This window comes from Ctenopharyngodon idella, chromosome 19 (genome assembly GCF_019924925.1).
Source record: "Ctenopharyngodon idella isolate HZGC_01 chromosome 19, HZGC01, whole genome shotgun sequence".
NCBI lineage: Eukaryota > Metazoa > Chordata > Actinopteri > Cypriniformes > Xenocyprididae > Ctenopharyngodon > Ctenopharyngodon idella.
Genome location: NC_067238.1, coordinates 25,865,814 through 25,890,003, shown reverse-complemented (window position 1 = coordinate 25,890,003; position 24,190 = coordinate 25,865,814). Strand labels below are relative to the sequence as shown.

At 37.4% G+C, this 24,190-nt stretch overlaps 1 long non-coding RNA gene across 1 annotated transcript; it reads left to right on the top strand.

The window, feature by feature from the left end:
* Positions 1 to 19,052: 19,052 nt before the first annotated feature.
* LOC127501267 (uncharacterized) lies at positions 19,053 to 23,540 on the top strand. The gene is made up of 13 exons (XR_007926574.1): positions 19,053 to 19,237; positions 20,597 to 20,652; positions 20,739 to 20,816; positions 20,926 to 21,296; positions 21,401 to 21,465; positions 21,562 to 21,639; positions 21,756 to 22,119; positions 22,224 to 22,289; positions 22,386 to 22,463; positions 22,573 to 22,945; positions 23,050 to 23,116; positions 23,212 to 23,278; positions 23,388 to 23,540. It is a non-coding gene; the product is annotated as an uncharacterized LOC127501267 (long non-coding RNA).
* Positions 23,541 to 24,190: the final 650 nt, after the last annotated feature.

The following is a 24,190-nucleotide window of genomic DNA, read 5'->3' as shown; positions in this document are numbered from 1 at the left end:
AGTTGTGTAATCTCGGGTTAGGTACCCCAGTGTGTTCCTAGGTCCACATTACAACTTTCACATTACCAATTTTTCATACAAATCATGCAGTGTTTCTAACTAAACTGCCAGTGTGAAAGCCCCATTACAGTCTTTGTCCATCCTAAGCAACAAGGCAGAATGTCTTGATGAGCAGAGACGAAAGAGAATTGCAAGTACTTAGAGATCCAGCCCACTTAGAACATTGGTGTTGGTCTGTGTCAAAGGGCTGATATTTTACTAACCTCCCCAATGATTCTAAATCAGTCAAACTAGTCCTTTTGCAAAGTGATACAAGCCGGCCTCTCTATCAGGGCAGAGAGGGCTTGCCTTCTTTCTTGGGCCTGTCAAAATGCAGGTGAGTGAGGACAGCTTTGTTATTTCAGCATGGAGAAAAGAAACAAGCCTTCAGGGCAATATCAATCACCATAAAATGTCTCTTTCAGTGGACTTGTCACTCTAAGAACACCAAACCAAACCAGCTCTCACAGCATGGAAAGATGACAGAAAACAGTCCCTTTAACAAGAACAAATCATTATTGGCCGCTGTCCCTATTGTGGAATATAATCTGTTCAGCATTCCAAAACCTGCATTCTTCAGTGGAACACAAAAGGATTTTGAAAAAAGAAAAAGAAAGTGGATGGTGACAAGGGATCGTTAAGATACAAAAAGCACAAAAGCACCTTAAAGCATTAAGAAGTCATGCATTAGAGTCATTTTTATAGCTTTAAAGACTAAAATACAAGTTCATATTCTCTGAAATTCTTGCTTGACAGCAATGGCCACCATTCATTTTCAATGGAAAAGAGCAGCTTGGACATTCTGCTTTAAATAACTTAATTTGTGTACCACATAGGGGTGTAATGGTACACGTGTCTGTACTGAAATTTTTCAGTAATGGCCTTTCGGTTTGGTATGCATTTGTATCGAACGAATACAGAGTTGTTTTAACTAGAGATGTGCGCAATGACTAATTTCATTGACGTTTAAGAAAAAATTTCAACTTTTCAAGCGCCAACACAGGCGTCAGCCAGTCAGATCGCCTTATGCAAATACCATAGCGCAGGTGCTAGCCAATTGCGTTTCATGCAACACCAGAATCTGGCCCTTTAGTCAACTAGCAACGACTAGTCAAATAGTCTCGTAATACCTAGTTTTAACCACTGCACAAGCCATTCTCAATGTACAGAATGTAATTTCAAACTCAGAGTTTCCCCCTAGGATGGGAAAATATCATTTATATCGATATAGGCCCACTGTGTGCCCTCGATGCACACGTTTGCCGAGTCTGCAAGCCTGTAGATGATGCTTCTAGGACTCGGAGGAAGACCGTGAATGTTTAGGGGGCCATTTGGAACAGGGCAATACTTTGATGTTGTGAACACATCAGAAAAATATCATATTGTTTTTGAAAAACATGATTAAATGATGAGTAAATGTTGACAGAATATTCTTTTTGGGGGCAAACTATTCCTATAGAGGCCAGTCGTGTGATTGTGAATGATGGTTTTGTAAACACTTATTGCACTGCTATCAGTACTGCTCAATGAAAATTAACTCAAATGGTTGTGACCTGATAAAACAAGCTTTAAAATCATAACAAAATTCCATGATGTCATGAGAGAAGTGCATGTTCAGCATCAGTTCTTAATTTACAGAAAAAAATACATGTAAAACATATTATTAAACTATAGCAATGGTGATGTCATGCATCGCCTTTAACCTTTAACCCCACTAATGTTTCTACACAAACAAGCCCTTATTTCCATGGGGACAGGACAACACATATATGAAGGCTATGATTTCCAGAGCCAGGGTAATTTCACATCTGACAGGTCTTAGTGGGAAAAACCTCTGAGATCTTTTGTCTTGTCTATGGGGAAAAAATTGTGAAAATGACAGTTTTATTACAAGATCTAAAAATCTTGCCACACAAAAATTCCTGTAGAGAACTTTGATTATTCTCCAAAAAATGCATTTTCTTAAATTATAGCAAGATAACGTGAATGGCCCATGAACTTATGTGAACCCCCAGAATGACATTTAAAAAAAGTGATAAATGCACCTTTATCTGGAAGTTTAGATCATCTAATAGCAAATAGACAAGTTTAATAGTGTCAGTAAAACAGAACCTTACTGAAAGGGGATCCAGATTTTCCAGACATTTACGGTGATCTTCTCTCTCTCTCTCTCTCTCTCTCTCTCTCTCTCTCTCTCTCTCTCTCTCTCTCGCTCTCGCTCTCGACACTGAATGTTTCTGTTTTTTGTTGAAGCTATATTCAAGGGGTTTAACTGAGGTCAGTGCCAGATATTAGACATATATCACGCACTCTTTTATTCAATACTCCTGTCAAGATGGTGTAAGCGTATCTGTTTTTCATTTTTTATATTACGACCAACAACTGCTCTGATCGCTGCGTTGTAAAAATATCGCCGTTTGCTCCATTTTAAACTCCTAAAAGTCCTCATTAGTCACAGCGAGCCGCTTGTAAAAAAAAAAACTGCCCCACAAACCATTCTAAAGTGGTTTCTAAGCAATTAAAGCAATAAGTGAAATGTAGTCATAATGTTTTAGTGTTTGCATGTTAATCTGTATAGGCTAGATGATCTCAATGCTAACAGTTTAGCCTAAATTATCTGCTATCCTTAATTCAGGTGGTTAGAGGAGTCAAAAGCAGTCGTCAATGCTAATCTCTTTTTAAATAGTTGTTATTGGATTAGATTATGCAGTCATAACTGGAGGAGGTAAGCAGTTAAACATAATCACACTACATGTCATGCTAAGCCATGTAGCATGTTAATCTAGCATGAATATTTCTCCTGCTGAGGACCTGCAGTGGCTCTGAACATATGTGTCATGTTTAAGGCATAATGAACTTTAATGTGGTTCACATGTTGTACGAATGGTTGGTTCAGTGGTGGTTGGGTAATACGCAGCATTTTATGGATAGAGAGCTTATTAGAGCCAGCTGTCTTTCTCTTTATGCTGTGTGTGAATCAGGAAGTTGTAGCCCCCCCACCTTTGTAGCCTTTACCCTCCCAACACAATGTCCTGGAGTGTGTTCAAAAGATCTATCTCATTTTGATGTGTGTGCCTGTAAAGGATGGCATACATGTGCAAGCAGGGGTTGATGCTTGAAGAGGTTTATAACTATACATTCACACATTTACTGGTTGTAAAACAGGTAAAACACATTTAAGTGACTGACTTTTTTTTTTTTTTTTTTTTTTTTTTTTTACAGGTGTGTGTTTAAGGTTATTAAACAAATCAACCAAACATCTATGATGTTATATGTATATAATACTTTATATAACACTTCTATAACATTTATATGAATGTGTGTTATATTATATGAATATATGTATGTATGTATGTGAATGTGTATTGTATTACATATATACATATACACACACACAAATACATACATGCATACATATATACATACACTGATGAGCCAAAACATTATGACCAACTATCGTTGATCATCTCCTAACAAGGCCACATATTGAGGTCTGGGTAGATTAGATGGTAAGCAAACAATCAGTTCTCGTAACCATCATGTTGGATGCAAGAGAAATGTGCAGGAATAAAGATCTGAGCAATTTGACAAGGGCCAAATTGTTATGGCAAGGTGACTAGCTCAGAGTATCTCTGAAATGGCAGCAGTGGCAAGAATTTACCAACAATGGTCCAAGGAGAGACAAACCACAAACCAATGACAGGTGCCCCAGGCTCATTGATGCATGAGAGCAACAAAGGGCATTCCATTTGTTCCGAGCCAACAGAAGGTATATGATGGTTATGGATGGAATATGTCAACACACAGTGCATCGCTGCGTAAGGGGGTTCGTAGCCGCAGACCAATCAGATTGCCTATAATGACCCCTGTCCACCATCGAAAGTGCCTACCAAGGTCATGCAAGCGTCGGAACTGGACCCTGGAGCAGGGGAAGAAGGTCGCCTGGTGCGATGAGTCCCATTTTTTTTTACGTTACGTGGATGGCCATGTACGTGTGCTCCGTTTTCCTGGGGAAGTGATAGCACCAGGAATAGGCAATGTTCTACTGAGAAACCCTGGGTCCGACTATTCATGTGGATGTAAATTTGACATGTACCACCTACCTAAACATTGTTGCAGACCAGGTACACCCCTTCATGACAACAGTGTTCCCTGGTGGAAGTGGCCTCTTTCAGCAGGATAATGTACCCACACTGCACACATTGTTCAGGAATGGTTTGAAGAACATGATAAAGAGATCAAGGTGTTGTTGCCCTGACCTCCAGATTCACCAGATTTCAATCCAATTGAGATATGTGGGATGTGCTGGACCAATAAGTTTGTTCCACAGTGGCTCCACGTCACAATCTACAGGATTTGAAGGATCTGCTGCTAATGTCAGATACCACAGGACACCTTCAGGGGTCTTGTAGAGTCCAGGCCTCTGTGGGTTGGCACTGTTTTGGCAGCACGCAGAGAGCCAACAGCATATTAGGCACAGTTACACAGTTAATTTGATAATTATATATACATATATTGATAATGACAATTATTTCTAAAGGATCATGTGACACTTAAGACTGGAGTAATGGCTGCTGAACATTCAGCTTTGCCATCACATAAATGACATTACAAAATATTGAAGTAGAGGGCAGTTATTTTAAATTGTACTAATATTTCACAATATTACTGTTTTTGTTGTCGTTGTTGTTGTTTTCTTCAGTATTTTTAGTCAAATGAATATGGCTTTGGTGAGCATAAGAGACTTCATCCAAACACATTAAAAAAATCTAAAAAATTTATTTTTGATGTTTAATGTGTGTGTATGTGTGGTCCCTATGTTATAAAGATAAAATGTCCCAACAAAGATGGCAATATCCGAAATCCTTGTCGGGAATTTTTTTGGTTTCCATGAGGAAAACAGAATATAAATCATACAAGTGATGTTTTTTGAAAATGTTAAAATACAGAAAGTTTTCTGTGATGGGTAGGTTCAGGGGTAGGGGTAGAGTTAAGGAATAGAATATACAGTTTATACAGTATAAAAATCATTATGTCTATGGAATGCCCCCATAAAACATAGAAGCCCAAAGCGTGTGTGTGTGTGTGTGTGTGTGTGTTTTAGCCATATTATTTATCAAACTACATTTCAGCAAAATGTCATTTTGAGATGGGGTACAGAATGTCAAACCAAAACATCTTCTAAAAGTATTTAATGTCAACTAGCCATGTGTCATGTGTACAATTTTGCATGTCTATTGAAGTGAATTCTATAGATAGAATTGTATGTACATTTCATACATGCCTTCAGCATTTTGTGCCTTGTGTTTTTGCCCTTTGACCCCTCATCAGTATTTTTCTTCCTGGCTACGAGCAAAGCGGCTGGTTGTAGTTTGTAACACCTGCCCTAGCAGGAGCACAAAGAGGGTCCAACACAGCAGGGGGGCTTTCCTTCAGACCCAAATGTCCAGCTCAAGAGGTGCTGAAATGTTTGCAACTGGTCTTATTATGAGATTCCTGTCAGGTCTCTTTAGAGACTGAGAGCTGGTTTGGATAGTGAGTCTTTGTCCTCTGTGCTTCCATTAATCACAAGAGGACACTGATACTGTATGTATAGTGGACTAAAGACATGCATTGTAAACTATGAATAAGAATGATTATTAATACTGTGGGAATGAATGCCTACTATCCACTATCCTTTCTCCAGAATTTGCTGATCAAATTTGTTTATTTTACTCTCAAAGGTTTTATGGATTGGTCAGATCTTTAAGGATGATTTTCTTGGCCTCTTTTGAACATATCATCTCGCCAACATTGTCTGGAGTACTCTGGGGGAATTGTGGCTTCATATTGTAATACATTCCCATCTTTCACCTTGTGTAACAGACTTTGTCCTTTCCCTCCCACTTTAATATAATGAGTTGAGCTAGCTAAGCAATTGTAAGGGAAAAAACAATACATCAAGTAAAAACACCTTCATCTGTCCTATGTATAACTGTAGATCTTGCTGTAGTAACTCCTCTATAAATTGTAATCAGTTGCATCACCTATTCTTTTACAACACTCAATTAGCAGAATAGCTCTTTGGCACTGAAGTGTTTTTGTAGGGGTGTTTAGTGACAAAATTGAAGTATAAAATAACTTTTTTACAGTAAACTAAACAAAACGTCTCTAAATGCAGATTCCAGGAATAGTCCAGTACAAATGTTCACAGCACAGTCTCAAATAACTATCAAAACAACTAGCGGTATTCAAGGTTCTCCAATGACTAAATACACATAACACCCTTGTGCAATACACATGTGATTTCAACTCTAAAAATAAACAGCAACACACTCTCTTCCTTTACCACACAACACGCAACATCAAGCGCCATGGAATTCACAGCCAATGAACTCTACAGGTCCGAGGGAAAAGACTGCTAAGCTCCCAGTCAGCTTTTTTACTCTGATGTTAGCAAGTGTTTTTACTTTCCTCTAATGGTGTCAACTGTATCTTCCTGAGCAAGTGTAGTCTTGCATCCTGCTGGGGTTTGTTTCATGGTGCCTCTGTTCCCACATAGCTGTTTTCACTTTTTCAGCCTGTACAGGCTGCCGGGAATGTGTTGCATACAGCAAAACTGTCTTCACACTGTAAAAACGACACAGAAGTTGCATCTGAAGCAACATACAGTATATGCCATAACAGAGACTTTATGGCAGCAGGTATATATACTGTATATAGTATCTCAATCACAAAAAATAACTGTTCATTAGCTCAATGGCATTTGTTGTTTCCTGTGCACAACCGACAGAAAGCAAGATGCATACTTAATGTGATGAAAACAACGAAGTTTGAGGTTTATGCAACACTTAATTTACATAAAATCACAAAGTATCCATGCGTGTTCAAAAATAGTGCTCCATCTGCTTTGAATAAAAGTATTTTTTTCTTTACTGCACAGACTCTAGTATATACTGCACAAAGAAGCATCAGGAGATATTTTGGATTTATTGTTTCCTACTTTTAGAAGGTACTGGCTGCCAACTTGAAAATTTACAATAGTGGATTCTAGACACTATTTAAAGGCACTTCAGTCTGTCTTTTAACTCAACAACCTCTTAAAATGTGCAATACAATGCAAATATTCTCTATTGCATTTATTGAAATTGTATAATAAAATGCAAGCAAATGTGTCCTTTTCCTTTAACCCTCATATACATTAGTTCAGTCACAAATGGTTTATAAAAGAAACTGTCAGTTTGAACTCACAACCCCTCGAATCGAAAGCAAGACTACAGCATCTCATACCCTATAATCATACCTGCAATTAGCTTGTAATACCGAAACACATTTTTCACTTATTTTTTAAAAGTTCATAGCCATACAACATATAGAGCCAGATTTACTAAACAGGTCAAATTAGCATGAGACCACAATCCCATAAAAGCACTGATGAGAGTGGAAATTTCTGCGGCTGATCTATTGACAATGCACACAGTAAAGAACACAAGCTGTGTCTCATTTTGAAGAGTGCGTTCTCCAGAGGTTGCATTCATCAGCCACATACGCCATTGATGCTGACTGATTTCAGAAAAGTAACCATTACATTCCAAAGTAAGAAAGACATTAAAATTAACACCACACTAGGAATAACATCAAAGACTATAGATATAGAAAGAAGGTTCACTCCTATTAGTTATGAATGGAAGAAACTGCAACACGGAATACGTCCCGCCTTCAAAGTAAAAGAGCCAATCGCTGATTGATAAACTCATTGCGTCACGGCAGCTGCCGTTAGAAGCACCGGTTCTCATAGAAACCTGAGACTCGCACTTAGGACTGCACATTGGCTCATCTAGCCTGAAAAATACGCTTTTTTTAACGCTATTTGAGCATAAGAAACAATATTTATGGGACAGTTTATGTCAGATTTTGCTGCTGATTTGAAATACGTTGTTTAATTGTGAGTTTGCCAAGCAGTTTTTGAGATTTTAGGATTCCCCCCATTCAAATAGATAGGGCTTGGTCTTGGATGCCGAAATATGTTGCCCAGAGGTGCTGAAAATATGGCCGTCGAGTGAACAGACTTTGATAACGGTCAATTTCATAATGGTTACTTTTTTGAAATGAGACATCTTCGATGACATATGTGGCCGACAGATGTGACCTCCGGAGGGCGCAGCCTTCGAAATGAGACAGCTACAGACGCAGCCAGCTCATTTCCATTATGACCAACACAATCTATCAAGAGCAGAACAAATTAGCATAGGGTCGCAAACAAGCAGAGTTGATGATCATCAGGTGCGGGTAATCAACTAACAAACACAGGCACAGCAAATTAAAAATAACATGGCTTGGCAAACAATATGTTTGATTAGCGTCTTCCTCTGGCATTCAAAATAAATTAGTGGAGAAAATTTTCTTCGTATATCACACACTCTATATTCTTTGCAGTGCCTCCTTCTAGAAGCAACCATCGCTGCATGTAAAGTGGAAAATGTGCTCTTTTCTGCATTAAATAATGACGCAAATACCAGTAAATTGGCTACTTGCAAACCGTAGTAAATCATATTGTATGATTTATTTAAATACTCTCCTCTCCTCCCATTAATTTTGCGTCTGAAAGGGAACCTCCTACAAATGCATATGCAATAAGGCAGCTGTAAAAAAAATCTGTGCGTCTTTAGTAAATCCTGACTAGCTTTTAATGTAAAAAAATAGGGGCAACAAGCTGTTAGTAAATCTGGCCCATAGTCTCCTAAAACAATGTATGATCAAACCTTCTGGGAAAGAAAACTGGACCTTTTGGAAATTTAAATGAATATCTGGAATCAAGACCTCAACACCTTTTATTGCACTTTGGTGAAACTTTTAAATGCAAGTCATTGTAATTAATTAGGCAATGATGTGAATTAATTGCATAAGCGATGAACAAAATGTCTCAGTTCAGAGTTTCAAGGGAGTTTGAGGGACCGAAGTGTTCCAAGGTGTTGCTTTCATGGATTAAGATTTTAAAAGTATATATTTCTATAATAATCACAAAGCTCTGACAGAGAAAAAATTCTGCAAGACTGGCGTGAATTCTTGGGAACATCATGTTCCCAGTGAATTATCGTTTTAATGTACCATTCGGAGCAAACAGCCCATTCCTCAAATAGGTTGTGGAACCTCACAAGATGATTTCATCAGGCAGAGAGAGAGAGAGAGTCGGAGAGAAAACGAGCAAGAAATCATTTAGACAGATTGATGATGATGAAAGAGGAGCAGATCTCTCTAATTGTAATACGTGGGTGTTATCACATCCCAAGAAACATGTCCTGCTGTTTTAATGGTTTGGACCAGAGTTCAGGAAACAAAAGAAATCTTTGGGTTAGACTTCTGTACAATGGTTGCCAATAATAGAGAAACTCATTCAAGGGTTGTTCATTATCATCAGCTTGTACGACACCATAAATCATACACCTTAAAGGCCATTAATTTGGGTATTTCTGCCAGATATGAGGGCATGTTTTATGGTTAGGCATCAGGCTGGTCTGCAGATACTTGCAAAAAGCCGTAATTTTAATGTGCTGTTTATTCCAACAGCTGCTTTAATCGATGTGCTGTTGATATCTGTGAAATTATTTGTTGGTTTTCGTCAAGCGAATCATGTAGCCTCCAAAATTGAAAATGTTATTGATTTACTATGGTTTGAAAATAAACCATCTAATAAATATCACTCTTCTGGTTTAGAATAACACTGTAAGAAATGAAAATACACAGACAGAATTATTAACCCCTTTACATGAAACGGTGGTTTGTTCATGATAATTATTCATTTAAAAATGCTTAGCTTCTAGGTATATGAAAAATCTAACATTTTCAGGTGGGTTTTTTAATTGAATTTTTAAATAAGACAGCACACTCATTTTCAGAAAAGGGGAATGCAGTGGTTAGGGTTAGGAAAAAATATAGAGCAGTTTAATTCAAATTTTTTCTTGCCCTGCATGGTTTTAAAAGTCTGTTCCAAAGATGCTTGTGATACTTTACAGGATGAGGCTAATAACCAAGCTCAGAAGTGACTTAACCAATTGTTTCCTCTGCCTTCATCTTTCAGACTGGTCCCTGTGGCATTCATTAGGGTCTTTGCGGTTGCATAAACATATTTAGAGGTCAGGGGTCACTATACACTCAACATTTTTCTTCTCAATACATGCTACTCACTCATGAACGTGGCAGGACTTAATACAGGGAACATTTGCCTTACTGCATTAACTGGTTGCAAAGGGAAAACTGAACTTATATGTCGCCTTCAACAAATTCAACCAATAAAACATAGGAAATAACTTAAAGATCTGTGTAAAAGTCAATCTCAGAACAAACACATAAGCAGTTATAGGTGTAATTGTTATGCAAGTCAATTCTACTAGCATATTTTCAACACTAAATTCCACCCGTTACAAGTGGGGACAAATACAACAGAAAAAATATTCAATTATATATATATATATATATATATATATAAAATTGAATATTTATGCAAAATATATGTATATATGCATATATATATATATATATATATATATATTTCCCAAAATTATAGAATTTTTCTATATTTTTCTCTGTTGTTTTTGCCAACATCAAGGCAGAGAGCAAGTGAAAGAGTAAGACATTTTGGTGAATGCCTACTTGAATGAATGCAGATGTTGTTTCATGAATGCACTGTGTTTCTGAGTGAGTTTTGCCCAGAAAACATCTCACTCAGCAGATGTGAAAACACGTGAAAAGCCCCTCATTTACATTCAAGCTGTATGTGAAAGTCAATTTGTGTGCATGAGTGCGTTCACATTCACGTCCGAGCAGTGCATGAAAAGTAAATGTAAATTCTGCACTTTACAATGATAAACTGTCGGCCAGAGCCATTCATACTGAAGCCCAGCTTTCATTACATTGTATAGGCAAAGCAAAGTGTTAGATTAGTTTAATGTGCACATTCAGCTTCCTCTAAATTCTTGGAAAAACATTGAAAAAAGTATTTACAAGATCGATTTCTATTTGCAAACATTGTTTAAATCCATCCATTTCCTAAGGTTCTCATCAAACACATGACAAGCACTTGTAGAGAAGTGGTAGGTGTGTGATGTATCTAATAGCTCTATCAAGTCAAAGGGGATAATCATGTTTTGGAGACATGGGAGGAATTGAGGCGGGCTGATAATATATTTAGTGGTGGGGTGCTGTCAAAGATAGCGATACACACTGAGCAGTATCATAAAGTGTTCAACACTCTCCTAGAAAACATCTCAGTGAACAAATTCTGCACCACTCATTGGGTCTGATTTGCTAACTGTGTATATGTAAAGCTGAGTTTGAACATTTTCATGCAGAAATAAGGATTCATCAATAAGTTAGGAAAGCAAATAAATTTAGGAATGCATATAATAAATGTGTTTAAGAATATGTGAATAAAAATAAGCATAAATAAATTAAAAAAGAAATATACAAGAATTAGTTTTTAGAAATTTAATAACTAAATTACCTCATCCTCTGCATAAAAATAGGTAATAATGTTAATCTAGTCTATATAAAAGGCAAGAGCACATCTTTAGAGAACAAACGGATACATTTGCAGAGAATGACGAATGGCTGTAGGAGTGGTTGTGCGGAAAGCCCTTATATGGAGGTTTGGGCAGAACAAATTTATGTATATTGTTGTGAATCCAGCAGAAATGTATAAGTACAAACACCAGACAATCATTAGAGAATGAGACTGAGATTTATAACTGCAAAATGCATCCAAAGTTAGTTAGTAAGCCTTAAAGCTTATCAAATATATTAATCTGTTTTTAAGGACATTTGGTTCTGGAACTCCCACGGTTCACAGACCATGTGGGCTGCGGTCACAGCGCTGTATCGCTTATCCAGTTGTCCAAACAAGGCCAAACCCTCTCTTCAAGCATCCCGCTGGAATATATTGTGTTTATTCTGTGATTTCTCGCCCTAAATTTTCAGCCGGTCAGCTCTGGGCACTGGTCCGAAACGAACTATTTAGAGAGTTGAAGCATCTTTACTGCTCTGCCATTTAGAATTGCCTATGATTAGATCAAAGCCCTGAAGCAATGGGAGATGGTTTGGAATCTTGTATATACTTTGATTTACCCCTGTGCAAGTTTGTAATAAGTATACCATCCCTTATATATCCACGTTATATATGAGATTATTAATTTTACAGAAGGCACTGGACTGAGATTGATTGTTTACACAGAAAAGTGACCTTGGGATAATTTTTTGTCTTTATTTTTGTTTTCATATCCCTGAATTAAATATGACATGGAATATATCATATTTTAAGAAGCTGAATAGTACTCTAACAGTATTCATATCATCATTTCCTTGTCTCTTCTATCACTTCATGTGATGTTCACTTTGTGCTCACTCTGCCCTCTTCTCCCTCTCTCTCTCTCTCTCTCCATATATATATACATATATATATATATATATATATATATATATGCTAACACTTTAGTATGGGGAAAGAATCGGGATGGGACTCGGGCAGAAATCATGTTCATGGATGAGATTGCTAATAAAAGACGAGCGCGACACACGTCCCGAGAGCAGCAAAATTTTTATTATGCCACAGTCGCCGCTTCCGCTTCTTCCGGTCAAGTGTATGTTGGGTAAAGCAGCAATGTTTTATCATATTAGATATATTTGTGTGTTGAAAGTCTAGTCTGCGTTTGCTTGGTGGCTACTATGAGACACGTGTTGCACACTGCAGTAAACTAGATCGATATTAGGCATGGTAAAACATGGTACACGCTGTAAATCAAGAAAACAAAATTTAAACATTAAGACTTACTGTGTTGAGCTATATAACATGATTAGTTTTCTGTCGATGAATGTATCCATCCAAACAGTTGCTCACCTGTCTAATAAAACACATGATATATTGAAGCATCTTTGGTGTTTCCATGGTTTTTTACAAAATAAAACCGGAAACAGAGGGTAACGCGGGTATGATATCATTGATAGGCAACGCACGGACATGGTCCTGGTTAAAATTTTCTCTTGATTTAAACATTCTTAAAAACATTTGGGATAATGTAAGTACACAAGTCAACAAAATATATAACATTGTTCTAGTGGTTTTTGGATATTTTAATCCAAAAACCTTGCATATTGTGCCTTTCATGTGTGCTTAATAAACAGCCAATATGCAAGCTAATAAGCAAGTTAAAAGTTAGAATTGTTCCCCATACTAAAGTGTTACCAAAAATACATCTACAAACTGCCTGTGAGAAAGATTTACTTGTTCAGGCAGTGCCCGTCAGAGCTTTCCCTCGCAAGCCTGACTAAGGTCTGCATGGTGTTCAGTCCTCCTACTCAAAACACTAGTTGCCATGGAGCCTCAGCTGTGGTGTCTACCCCATCCTTTGCTTTCTTTTACTCTCTCTCCTTCTGTGCTTTCTAATTTCCTCATGGCACCGGTCACCCTCCCCTGCTGGAGGCTGCGATTTTGTAGTGTGATATTCCCTTTTCAGCACTCTCTCAGTTACTCTAAAATCAGCCAGCGTAATACAGACATCACAGTCCTCTTCCAAACAGATGGTCTCATTTTTAGGAAAGGCACTGTTCCTGGACCAAAGATTAGAGATGCTGCTCTGTGATTAGAGCTCTGCAAGCCCTTTGAAACTCTATCATAAGAGCCTTAAGAGCCTTCACTATATGTAGTTTAAAGGGATAGCTCACCAAAAGCAAAAATTGTCATTCCAAATATGTATAACTTCTGTAGAACACAAAAAGGGAGATATTTTGAAAAATGTATCAGTGTTTTTTGAAAGTCAGTGGGGTTCAATATTGTTTTAAACCCCATGATTTTCATATAAGCAAAAACAGTTGAATCATTGGGCCCTATAATACACCCATTTTTTGCTAGTTTCAGCCCGAACTGGTGGAATCTGGCTTTTCCCGTATATATTCTGCTCGCACGCTTTAACCTCGTGCATGAGCAGATCCGTTTCCTCACTAGAGAAGCGTTCAGTTTTTCCGTTTGCAAATTCCACCATGTAAATAGCGTATCCGCCATGGTGCAAGCACAACTGGCTTTTAAAGGGAATGGGAGATGAGACTCTGATTGGTTTATTGCATGTTACACCCAAAACACACCTATTACTTATTAAGAGAATAGGGACAACCTTTTTAGACCAACCATTTTTCCCCTCCTTAAACTAGCAAAAGTGGATTCGGACACTCCCTAAGAGCACTTGCGCCGTGCACCTTTAGACCATGCAATTAGATCATTAAAATAGGGCCCATTATCTTCAAAATATACCTTATTTTGTGTTCTGCAGAAGAAAGTAAAGGTCACACAGGTTTAGAACAACATGAGGGTGAGTAAATGATGACAGTTTTCATTTCTGAATCTGATTAACTATTCCTTTAAAAGTGATGTGTAATTTTGGTAAAACTTTATTTTGATAGTCCACTTCAGACATAACTATAATTTTGCAACTACAGGTCAACAACCGGTAATAAGAGTATTAGTAACTGTTTAATATCTGCTATCACTTTATTTTGATGCTACCCCAAAAGACATTCTACTGACTATAAATAACTTTGGAAGTACGTCAACTTATTTTACTAACCCAAACCCTAACCTTATACAGTCTACTAATACTCTAATGAGAGTTAGTTGACATGTAGTTGCAAATTAATGAGAGTTAGTTGACATGTAGATGCAAAGTTACTTATTGTAGAATGTCTAAAGTTGACCATTGAAATAAAGTGTAACTGTAATTTTTGATGTTAACATTCTTTCTCCTGTTTGCAGAAACTACAAAAAAAGCCATCCAAAGATTGACTCCCCCCAAAACTGTAAACACTGTGCTAAGCAACATTGTTTAGTTTGTTTGAGCATCCCAACCAGTTTGACACAGGAACATTGGCTCAATCCTTGGCCAACAGCTTGGCCAATGGCACATGTTTTGGGAACACTTATTTAAAGTTGCGATGAAACGGAAGCAGATCTTTTCATCTACTTCGAGAGGTACATCTGAGTGAAACGAATTATTAAAAAAGAAACAAAATTTAAGGTGGAGACTGGGTTCTATCCATCCGTTATTGACTGGATAGAGGCAGATCTGAATGCAAGCTTGACGTTGGTTTAGGCTGACCAAATGAGGGTGAGTGATCATTTCCGACAGGTGACGCAATTGACATCAAAAAAAGTATCATTTCAAAAAAGCTTGAATAAATAAAGTTGATTATAGTGCTCTTTTATAATGTTTTGAATTTAAAAAGTGACTTTTTGGAAGCATTGCTTTGCATTCATGCCAAAGCATTAATTCAATCTAAATTTTAAATCTTGTACTTTTGCATACTATACATTCAATCTGACAAGGGACAAACCTCCTACATAGAGTGAGAACCTGTTTTGTTTTCTGCTGATGTTTGCGGTTAGGAGTCTGGATTTATTACACTGCCAGAAGGATGCCAAATGATAACACATGAGAGGGGGCTTTGATCCTGGCTCACCCTCACTGTAGCTAATGTAATAGGTGAGGACAGAGCAACTAACATTATTGAGTGTCGAGTTATAAGCTAAAAAGTACACTGAGGCCTTCTGAAGCAGATTTTGTGTTTTTTTCCTTGGTCCCCTTATAATGTAGTGTGAAGGAGAGAAGAAATGTGCAATGCAAGGGTTTATATATCCTTCAATCTTTGTGAAAAGTGGAACAGATGTCTCAAAAGATATTTTGCATTCACAGTATAATGTTCAAGATTAAATGTCTGTGGCAAGTGTGATATGAACATAATCACAAATCCTTTCCTTACAATATTATGCCTAAAATTTGATTATCTCTCCATGCAAAATGGCAACAGAACTTGCTTCTGTAAGCTGTATTAGAGTGAAATAATACATTTTTTACAACTTGCATTGAGCCAGGTAGTGCTTTTCTGCATTTTGCAATTATCATCACGTATTATATAACTTAAAACAAAACCTGTCAGGCACCTCATTGATTTTCAGACTGCCACTGGCTGCCCCGCAACTATTCCAGATCAAACATTAGCCTGTAGCAACTGTTTTCCTTCAAAGCTGCAGTTTTAGAGATTGTTGTGAGAATATATCCTGTAAAATGAGGGTAATACCTTTCCCCATGGCTTTTGTGTAGAGTTTTGGGCCAGATTGTACTGTTTCTGTGTTGCTTCTTTGCTAAGCAACATTCCAAGAAGTTCAGCCAGAAATCACTGACATATAGGTGCAAGCTGTGATGGGTGGACCAAACAACATTACGGTAGAATGACTAATCACTACTCTGAGAAATGATTCCTACAAGCCTTTACAAATCACAAAAAAATTCCACACAGACTAATAACTTGACTTTGTATATCATGATGTTGTCATCTAAACCAATGATATAGAGTGACATCACTAACACTAAAATTTACATAAACCCTCTGGAACACGTAACAAAGGGGGCGAGGCCATGTTGGGCTGCTTTTGAGAAGAGGAAGAGTTGTTGTAGTAGAGTGTTGCTGCCATGCCGTCATTTTACGCCGGACTGCTTCACAAACAAGGGTCAATTCAACGCTGGATTTGCACAAAAGATTAAAATGACGGCACATGCTAGTCGATGAGTTGAATCAACTCCACAGCAACTACATAAATTTATCAACTAACCATTCAGAAATGTCCAGTTTCATTCTAAAAGTTGTAACTTGAGTCTCTCCATCAGTGTCCGACTCCAGTTTGAACAATGTACACTATTACTGACAATCGTCATTTTGGCTGCGTGAGATTCTCCAGCTTTGTTGTTGTTGAGCAACCAAAGCGTAAGCTGTTAAAGCTCTGCCCTCTTCTGGAGAGTGGGCCAGGAGCAGCAGCTCATTTGCATTTAAAGGGACACACACAAAACTGTGTTTTAGCTTATACCCAAATAGGGGCAAATTTGACAAGCTATAATAAATGATCTGTGGGGTATTTTGAGCTGAAACTTCACAGACACATTCTGGGGACACCAGAGACTTATATTACATCTTGTGAACGGGGCATTATAGGTCCCATTTAAATTTAGCAGCCTTTTCCAAACCCACACAGAATTTCTTAGGCCAAAAAAAAAAACAAAAACAAAACATATCAGAATATTCATATATTGTGATATGACATCTGGAACTCATGATCACACAAGTGGGTAAACACACTACTAATATCATTTTGCTGGGTTTGTTGGTATTTACTCTGAGGTTTCACTGGTACTTGCTCTGAATGCATTATGTTAATCGCTACTCTGAGAAATGATTCCTATAAGCCTTTAGTAATGATAAAAAAAAAATTCCACACAGACTAATAACTTGGCTTTTATATCATGATGTTGTCAGCTAAACCAATATAAGAAACTTAAACAGTGTGTGTATGATTTTAAAAGAAAAAGAAACCCAAACAAATACCACTTTAAAATTTAAACCAGTCTTTGGTAATGGTAATGATATGCCAAAAAGCTTAGGACAAAAAAAAAAAAAAAACCCAGAATATTTATATATTGTGATATGACGTCTGCAACTTATGATCTTACGAGTGGTCGCACACACTACTAATATCAATTTGCTGGGTTTGTTGGTATTTACACTGAGGTTTCACTGGTATTTGCTCTGAGTGCATTAAGTTATTCCGAGTCTGTTCTGAGGAGCTTATCCATCATTTTCAGTCTGAACAGCGTGAGAAAGAAAACATTGGGAGAGAAAATGAGACAGCTGCTATTGAACAGGCAGAAACAGAATTTTTCTCCTCAAGCGAGATCAACTGACTCAGCGCAGCGTGACATTAAGTGTTGTTGTCCAAATCTCAGTTTTTGGAGCTCTGCAAATAATCGTTTTAAGGAAATATCACACATCTCTTCCCGTAGGATATGAATACTGCTGTGCACAATTCTAATGCGCTCCAAGATGATGGAAATGTACAATGGCTGCTGCCTGTAATATTAATGACCAATTATGGCATTTATAAAATCCAAAAGGGAAAAAACAAATATTAGATTATCTTATAGCCAAAATATCTTTGCACTTCTGAGTATCTCAGTGGTTACAACATGACCTTCCTTGAAAATCCAAAATCACATATAGACATTACACTGAATTAAAACCTAGTCTTTGGGCTAAATTAAACCCTAAAATCTTTTAAAAGAAAATGTGGTCATGTAAGGACAATTTAATGTTTTAATATTGCCCAAGGAGATCTATATGGTCTTTATGATGGCAGATTGTAAACTTGTATGGCAAATTGGTATGAACAGATATTAAAGTCTGCTGCATTTTTATTGGAACTTACATATGTGTAACTATATCCTGAAATTATGATAACACCACTTTCAGCAAATTAAAAAAAAAAAAAGTTTTATTTATAAGCTACCTCACCTGCATATATTGTAAACTTACATGTCGTTGCACAGCCATCTAGTGGAAGAAGAAAGAAATACTGCAGTTTCTCATCTGTGAATACAAATACAGCTGTTTAGATTGTAGTTTTAAAACCAAGAAGAGAACAGTGACATGTGTTTGAGAATTACTAGTGGGTTTTTAGAATTGCTGTTTTCAGTTTATGAGCAAGTTATGGTCTAGTTAAGGTGTTATGGTCTAAGTTAAGATATGGTCAACATTTGAAGAAAAAAGTCTCTTGTATAAGAGATTATGTAAAGTGAGCTGGTCGTTTATCAGTAAATAAACCTCGACAGTGTGAGGACTCCTAAAGGGAATTATATTGTGATAATTAAATGACCGGCTCACTGTATATTATTCCACGGTTACTACGCTGGTTACTTACAAAATAAATAAATACATGGACATACATACTGATTTGAGTTGAACATAATTTATTATCTTATAGATGGTCTTAAAGCCTCTGCCAAGAAAAAATAGTCAAAAGCAAAGTAGTAAACATCGGCTTAGCAACAAAACGAACACTATACATCAATTAAAAATATTAATGTACATGTTACCAGACTAGTTATTTTGCGATCTATTTTCTGTCAGTGTGCGAGACTTACGTTTCATTAGCCGCTATAGACCTTATGTAGCCCCGCCCCTTTTCAGCGCTGCGCTCGTTGTCTTTTGACTTCCGGCGTGTATTTCCACAGCGATCTTATGTATTTATGAAAGAACTGCTCATTTTAAAATCTTCCCGGTCTACTGACATTTGTTAAGACATCTGCTTTAAACATAACAATGCTCATGATGACTTTCATTAACTCTACAACAGGTAAATCCACTTCACCAGCTAATTATTCTTCAACAGCGATGCCATAGAAATATACAGAGCTACCGCAAAAACGGAAGTTCAAAGACAATATTCTAAAGATGGCGGCGCGCTTTTTTTTCTGGTAAATAAGGTCTATAGGCTACTAGAAGAACAACAAAGTGCAGTAAACGGCAAAACTGTTTGCTCTACAAACCAGTGTGTTTATAATTACGGCAATATTTAATAATATGGTTGGTAAGAAATACCAGTTTGCAATAACAAGCACCATAATGAGCTGTTTCGTACAGCAAAAAAAAAAAATAACGCAGCAGATGACATGGAGGCCAGAAAATAAATTAAAAAAATATCTGCGCCCGCTCTTACGTTATAAATAATGCGGATAAGCTCTCACATCAAGCATTTCTCTCTTACCGCTTCGTTGTACATCTGAACATTCTTTCTATTTATTTGCTAATTCATTTGACGCACAATTAGCTATTCTTTCTTGCGTTTGAATAAAGATTGAGCGAATAAAGAGCGATAGAAAGACCGCGGAGTGATCCGAGATACATGAAAGTAGCACCGGTGTGTAACAGATCGGTTGCCTGGATACGGGCAGCGGTCTTTTTTCAGAACTGTTTGACAGTGCATAAGGCAAGAGCTTTGTGACGTCACAAAAATAATATACTGATAAACTGGTGGGAATCATTGCTTGTCAGACAGAAGACTACCTCCTCTTGCGTGCAGAGAAGACTACGCAGAATATACTATCAACGTTTGATCTTTTACCAACGTTGAGGAACAACGTTGTTATCAGCAGCAGTTCCACATCACACTGCTTTGTTTTTTTTTTGGTTTTTATGTTAACATGCGCTAAACGGACGTGTTTGACCGTCTCTTTTTCAGTGTCTCTGGCATGGCGCATTCTAAAAACGCGGCGCTCAAGTTGAAAGAACTTTTAAAAACTTTCACGTTTTTCCACTGCCCTGCGTTTTTGCATTCTTTTGAGCTGCGTTTCCATTGCTCCTTCAATGGAAAAATGCGCTAAACATACAGTATGTGTTTGACCGTTGCGTTTGCATCTTTTTGGAGCGTCTCGTGCATGACACATCTTTATAAACGCAAAAAAAAATTATTCTGTGTGAATGGTCCCTAACATTTGTAAATGCAAAGTGAACAGAGAGATCAGATTAACTTATTGGATGACTTAATAGGCTTCTAATAGGACAAAGTGGACATGACCATGATGTGTTGTGAATACAGCTCTTTAGAAGTTTGCTGTTTATATACAAATATTAATCTACTGCTAGTATAAATGTTCTGTACCAATACAAACGTTTATTTTAAACAAACTTTTGGTTAATTTTTTCCTTTCTGTAGATGAGAAAGCTGCAGAGAGATGGAGCAAATCAGACTCATTACATGCTACTATTCTGGTAAAGTGAATTTAGAGTTATTTTTGAAGGATGTTATTCAATCGAACAATTTCTTTACCCATTTGTGTCCTCTTCATCCATTCTAGTTTTCCCATAGGAGGTTGAGATGATGGACTTTGGCTGCACTGACCATTTCATGAAATCTCACTGTAAGACACTCATAGGTATGTTGTGTGGGACTTTGTTTACTAATTACATTGATCACTGGATGTTAACAAGGATGTCAGAATGTGAACCAGTCAAATAACAGCATAATTTCTTGCATTCCCATAGAAAAAATGCTGTAGACTTCCAAACTCCCACATCGGACAAAACATTTCCATGGCCACTGATCCACACTGAATATAAAAGTAAGTAAGCATCATAAGGCTTGTTCGAGATGCATCAGCGCTGCACAGACCGATCGGCGTATGACATCAAAGTAACCCGAGAGCGATTCAAAAGCTTAAGGAGTCGTATGCTCTCCAAACACTCTCGCGGTACTTTGATGTCATACGCCGATCGGTCTGAGCAGCGCCAATGCATCTCGAACAAGCTAATAGACAATCAGCAAAAGTGTGCATCAGTGTGCAACAACAAGGACTCTGGGAGCGACACTGAGGATGATGGGAATGACTCTTAATCATTTGACCACTGATCCAAAGGTCTGAGCAAATTAAGAAAAAAATGCACAAAAATAATTCTGTGTTTACTGGAGTTTGTTCTGCATATACCAACATCACTTTGTTGAATTATTTTCCCACTATAGATCAGAAAGCTGTGGGGAAAAATAGCAACATCCTGACAGAGAGAGCATTACTTGCTTCTATATTGGTAAATGCACACAAATCAAGCTGTTTTGGAAGCATTTGTGAGCTTCATACTTACAGCAATTTCTTTACCCATTTGTGTCCTCTTCATCCATTCTAGTTTTCCCATAGGAGGTTGAGATAATGGACTTTGGCTGCACTAACCATTTCTTGAAATCTCACTATAAGACATTCATAGGTATGTTGTGTGGGACTTTGTTTACTAATTACATTGATCACTGGATGTTAACAAGGATGTCAGAATGTGAACCAGTCAAATAACAGCATAATTTCTTGCATTCCCATGGAAAAAAGGCTGTAGAGTTCCAAACTCCCACATCGGACAAAACATTTCCATGGCCACTGATCCACACTGAATATAAAAGTAAGTAAGCATCATAAGGCTTGTTCGAGATGCATCAGCGCTGCACAGACCGATCGGCGTATGACATCAAAGTAACCCGAGAGCGATTCAAAAGCTTAAGGAGTCGTATGCTCTCCAAACACTCTCGCGGTACTTTGATGTCATACGCCGATCGGTCTGAGCAGCGCCAATGCATCTCCAACAAGCTTATAGACAATCAGCAAAAGTGTGCATCAGTGTGCAACAACAAGGACTCTGGGAGCGACACTGAGGATGATGGGAATGACTCTTAATCATTTGACCACTGATCCAAAGGTCTGAGCAAATTAAGAAAAAAATGCACAAAAATAATTCTGTGTTTACTGGAGTTTGTTCTGCATATACCAACATCACTTTGTTGAATTATTTTCCCACTATAGATCAGAAAGCTGTGGGGGAAAAATAGCAACATCCTGACAGAGAGAGCATTACTTGCTTCTATATTGGTAAATGCACACAAATCAAGCTGTTTTGGAAGCATTTGTGAGCTTCATACTTACAGCAATTTCTTTACCCATTTGTGTCCTCTTCATCCATTCTAGTTTTCCCATAGGAGGTTGAGATAATGGACTTTGGCTGCACTAACCATTTCATGAAATCTCACTATAAGACATTCATAGGTATGTTGTGTGGGACTTTGTTTACTAATTAAATTGATCACTGGATGTTAACAAGAGTGACAGAATGTGAACCAGTCAAATAACAGAATCATTTCTTGCATTCCCATAGAAAAAAGGCTGTAGAGTTCCAAACTCCCACATCGGACAAAACATTTCCATAGCCACTGATCCACACTGATTATAAAGGTAAGTAAGCATCATAAGGCTTGTTCGAGATGCATCAGCGCTGCACAGACCGATCGGCGTATGACATCAAAGTAACCCGAGAGCGATTCAAAAGCTTAAGGAGTCGTATGCTCTCCAAACACTCTCGCGGTACTTTGATGTCATACGCCGATCGGTCTGAGCAGCGCCAATGCATCTCCAACAAGCTTATAGACAATCAGCAAAAGTGTGCATCAGTGTGCAACAACAAGGACTCTGGGAGTGACACTAAGGATGATGGGAATGACTCTTAATCATTTGACCACTGATCCAAAGGTGTAAGCAAATTAAGAAAAAAATATTGCACAAAATAATTTTGCGTTTACTGGAGTTTGTTCTGCATATACCAACATCACTTTGTTGAATTATTTTCCCACTATAGATCAGAAAGCTGTGGGGAAAAAAATAGCAACATCCTGACAGAGAGAGCATTACTTGCTTCTATATTGGTAAATGTACACATTTTGTTTATTTGTGGGCTTCAAATTTACAGCAGTTTCTTTACCCATTTGTTTCCTCTTCATCCATTTTATTTTTCCCATAGGAGGTTGAGATAATGGACTTTGGCTGCACTAACCATTTCATGAAATCTCACTATAAGACATTCATAGGTATGTTGTGTGGGACTTTGTTTACTAATTACATTGATCACTGGATGTTAACAAGAGTGACAGAATGTGAACCAGTCAAATAACAGAATCATTTCTTGCATTCCCATAGAAAAACCTGCGGAGATCTAAACTCCCACATCGGACAAAACATTTCCATAGCCACTGATCCACACTGATTATAAAGGTAAGTAAGTATCATGATATACTGTAAAGAGCAAACAGTAGAAAACACATCATGGTCATGGTCATCTCAAATGGTTCTCTTGTCCACCTGAAATGCAATCAAGATGACAATATTATACTTCAAAACAATAAATAAATAAAATTACATTAAATCAACTTATTTGTGTTGAAATTATTTTATCATGTGAGAAGAAAGAGATCACAGAATGGCCAGGAACACTGAACTCAATCTTCTGATCAACCTGTCAGTGTTTACTTTGCCATACTGACCATCTGACTGTACATTATTCTACTTAATATGGCTCTTATGGAGATGAAATATTGATCTGAATGCAAGATATTTCATTTTATTTCAGTTTTGTTTTGCTTTGATCACAATTTGTCTAAACTGTTCTAAATTTGCTAACACAGCAAGGTTGGAACAAGCCACAAAGGCATCCTGGTTATAAAAGAACAGGTTCAAAAAGGAAAATTATTTTCTCCGAAGTGAAATAGATTTTTTTTTTACCCTAAATAAACTTTAGTGTCAAAATCTTGTTGAAGAACTATACTCCCTGTGAATTCTGAAGAGCAGCAGGAAACAAATATGACCAAGAACGCCCTCAAACGTTTTGTATAAATCTTATATATATAAATACTTCTCAACAAAATGAATTTATAAATAAATAAATATTGTTCTTATACTTAGCCTATAACCAAGTCTTTTCACACATCTTGTGATGTACCTGA